We start from the raw sequence: 4,102 nt of genomic DNA, 5'->3' as shown, positions 1-4,102 counted from the left end.
AAGGAGTAAGTCTTCAGACTTTGGTTATGATAATGACCAACATGGACCATGAGTGAGGGCCATTTGACCTCTAAAACTCTCTTTTTCTTTTTTTTGGAGAGGTTTTCGCTATAGGGCGCGTGCGCTCGCCAGACAGAGACAGAGACAGAAAGCGAGAAATCACCCCGCAGGGTGGATGGTCACGCCGCAATCCCTTCTCCTCCATTCTCCTCTAGGGATCTTGGGCACGCACGAGCAGGTGCCTGGCGTGAGTTCTAAGCCACCGGGTCTGGGACGCGAACCGCGGTCGACTATGTGGGAGTCCAGCGACATATGTCTCTCTCTGTCTGTCTGGCGAGCGCACATGCCCTATAGCTAAAAGCTCTCAAAAAAAAAAATTAAGAAAAAAAAGAAAAGAAGGTTTTCATTTCAATATGTAAGATGTTTTATAAGCTGGAAACTGCTGGTTGTGAGCACAAAGACTCCAGGCTGAATGGTTCCAGACGCCTGAAGAGGAATTTGATTATCTAAGGCCTCACCAATCAAGAATGCCCACGAGATGATCACGACCTCTTGAACCAATCACTGAACTGATCATGCGCCCAGGACCTCTGCCTCCAATTTTTGCCCTTAAAAATGCATCTGGAGAACATCTCGGGGAGACTGGGTCTTTTCAGCATGAGCTGCTGGCTCTCCCTGCTTTGCGCTTTGCAATAAAGCTGTGCTTTCCTTCATCACACCATGTGCCTATGGCTTGGGTTTATAGCGCTTGGGCAAGTGAACCCGATTTGAGTTCGGTAACAAGGGGTGACTGGATCCACACTCACAGTGAGACATGAGTTTTTGTCCCACTCTCAAGAAGAATTAGAGTCGCGAACACGGACAGTAGGTATAGCAAAGCAAGGTGTTCACTAGCAAAATGGGGAATTTATTAACAAAGCAAGAGTTTGCTAAAGGAGAGGGAAGGGAAGACAGCTCCCTAGAAGGGAAGGGTCCCAGAAAATGGGCTGCCAAGGAAGAACCGTGGCCAGGGGTTTTTATTTGGGTCAGGAAGGGATTTGTCTGAACTTGTTCTAGGTGGGACTTGTGCATGCATTCCCCTCCTGGTAGGGAGAAGTGCATGCTGAATAGGCCCAGTTATCTTCCTAATTTTGGAGTGGTTACCCAGGTCAGGAGATTCTTTGTCCAGAAGCTTTGGCCATGAAAACCATTATTTTATCTTCTTCCTGGAATGTGGTGGGGTATGGAAAAAGCCTTTGTTTTAGGTCTACATCTTGCTGCCTAGGTCAGTCACTGAGCCATGACTGCCTCCATCTCAAAACTTAGCCATTTTGGGGTGGCAAGTGGCGTGGTGGTTAAGGCAGCTGGGCTCCCACATGGCTGGCTGCGGGTCAAGTCCCAAAGCTGGCAGCTTGTTTTCTCACTTTCCTTCTCTCTATCTCTCTGGTCAATTTCAAAATAAATAAATAAATAAATAAATAAATAAAACAATGACAATGAATAAAATTAAAAAAAAAAAAACCCTTAGCCATTTTGTGATTCCATTTTGGGCCTATACCCTGACTATATTTTTAAGATCCCTATTTCTTACCCCATAAGCACACACATCCGGCGTGAATTTTAAGCTGCCAGGTTCAGGACTTGAACTGCAGTCGACTACGTGAGAGTCTAGCAACGAAACCATTATGCCACCTCCTGGTCCTGACAAGGGTGTTTCTTGAGGTGCTGTGATTGAGGTGCTGTGATACAGTGGTTCTTTTTATTTAGTTTTTATTTTTTAACTATTTAGGAGAGGTTTTTGCTATAGGGCACGTGCACTTGCCAGAAAGAGAGAGACAGAGAGATAGAAAGTGAGAAATCCCCCACGGGGGAGGATGGTCATGTCACAATCCCTTCTCCTCCTTTCTCCTCTCCAGGATCTTGGGCACGCACACAAATGCACCCAGCATGAGCTTAAGCCACCGGGTCTAGGAGTTGAACCATAGTCGACTACATGGGAGTCCAGCAACATAGCTATTGCGTCAAGTGCTGGTCCCCAATTATCATTATTTTTCAATTTTGACCAGAGAGAGACAGAACGAGAGAGATAGCAAGAGCAAGCGGCCAGGTCTGGGACTCGACCAGTGTTTGGCCACGTAAGAGTCCAGCACCTTTAATCACCACACCACCTGCCAGCAGCCCCCCCCTTATTTTGTTCTGAGAGCAATGGCGTTGTCAATCAGCATAAAGAGTCCTTTAGATTGACCTGGCCCAAAATAGTAGGACGTCTGGAAGTAGAAGACTTACAGGTTACAGGTGAGTTTGAAATTCCTAGATTAGTCATTGGTTAAGAAAAAACACAAGTCTCTTCCTGAAAGAAATCAGCCAAAGAAGGTATACTTTACTCAGGACCAGCAGTTAGCGTAATGACTATGTCGCTGGACTCCCATGTAGCCGACCGTGTTTCGAGACCCGGACCCGGTGGTTTAAACTCACACCAGGCATGTGTGCGTGTGTGCCCAAGATCCCGAGAGGAGAATGGAAGAGAAGGGGGGCGATTTTTCGCTTTCTGTCTCTCTGTCTCTCTCTGTCTTTCTAGCAAGGCATGTGCCCTATAGCAAAAAAAAAAAAAAGGTGTACTTTACTCTAAGAGATAAGGCTTCTATGCATCATAAAAATACTGTGCCTTGGACAGGATGTGGCATCCCACTATCAGTGATCTGTTAATGTTTGTGGGCATGTCTCTTCCAGGACTTAGAATAGGAAAAAATAGAATTCAGTCCACACTTTTATGCCATTTCCCCTCCCTAAACCTCCCTCATTTTCGATAGGCCAGACTTCACTGAACTGGGATCCCACGGTTGGCATTAGACTTCTTAAAATTTAGTTTTGCTATAAGGCACAGTGCTCACTGGAGAAAGAGAAAATGAGAAATCACCCCTTGGGAGATAGCCACATCACAATCTCTTCTCCGTTATTCTTCTTGGATTTTGAGTACTCATGTACGCGTGCCTGGGGTGTTTTATTGGGCCTCCAGATCTGGGACTTGAACCATGCTGTCAGCCATGTGGGATTGCCACCACCAGCTGGCCCAAGCACTAGACTATTTTTCGTGTGTGTATGTGTGTTGTTTGTTTTTTGCTAAATGCCCTGTTTATTCTGCAAACAAGGTTCAGAAATGTACAGACACAACTCGAAGACCGAGCGATCCGTGTGCAGTTGAGACTTCACAACTACACAAGCAGCAATGATGACGCAGGGGCACATTAGCCAGCCACGTGTTGAATGTGAATGCAGTGAGAATGGATCACAAACGGTCTGTTCCTCTAACTCATGGGCACATTCTCCTGCTCTAATCTTTAAGAACAAGTGAAGCCTTCACCTGGTCGGCCACTTCCTTGCCGCTCAGTGCCTCAACAATCGCGAGAGCAAATTCGAAGCTGATCCCAGGGCGACGGCTTGTAAGAATCAGACCATCCTTTTCCACACGATTCTCAGGGTAGGTGTAATGACTTCCATTCATCGTTTTGTCTTTAGCAAGTGGGTGTGTTGTAACTTTGCTTCCAAAGCCTATTTCATGAGCCAACAGGGCGGTAGAACCTGCACAGATGGCGGCTATGAGGCCCTTCTGCTTTTCCTGCTCCTTCAGGATCTCTTTCATGGCAGCAGACTCAGATAAATTCTGTGCACCCAGATTACCTCCTGGTAGAACCACCACGTCATATGGTCCCTCTCTTTTTGCGTCTTTGAGACTGGCATCAGGACAAATGACAACATCACGACTACCCTGCACTGGGTCTTTTCCAGCCAGGCCAACAACAGTGACCTTAATCCCAGCTCGCCTCATGATGTCTACAGGGATGACCGTCTCCATTTCCTCTGCTCCTTTAGCCAGGATGACCAAAGCTCTTTTTGAAGCCATTTTTATGGTTTTTTTTTTTTTAAGACCTACACCAGACTACACGGGTATGCATGCGCAGCACCCGCAGGGGCCCTCAGCTCCTGTTTGTTTGTTTGTTTTGAGAGAGAAATTTTTGGTACAGGGTATATGCGCTCCCCAGTCAGACAGAAATAGAGAAAGTGAGAAATCAACCCCCCTAGGGGTGGCCACTCTCCTCCATTCTCCTCTCGGGAGCTTGGGTAT

At 46.7% G+C, this 4,102-nt stretch overlaps 1 pseudogene; it reads right to left on the bottom strand.

The window, feature by feature from the left end:
• Positions 1–3,310: 3,310 nt before the first annotated feature.
• LOC102491017 (protein/nucleic acid deglycase DJ-1 pseudogene) lies at positions 3,311–3,890 on the bottom strand (annotated as a pseudogene).
• Between the last annotated feature and the right edge of the window lie 212 nt (positions 3,891–4,102).

Source organism: Tupaia chinensis, unplaced genomic scaffold (genome assembly GCF_000334495.1).
Source record: "Tupaia chinensis unplaced genomic scaffold, TupChi_1.0 Scaffold000251_1, whole genome shotgun sequence".
Classification (NCBI taxonomy): Eukaryota; Metazoa; Chordata; class Mammalia; order Scandentia; family Tupaiidae; genus Tupaia; species Tupaia belangeri.
The sequence above is the reverse complement of the archived record's forward strand: the minus strand, read 5'-3'. Positions and strand labels throughout refer to the sequence as shown.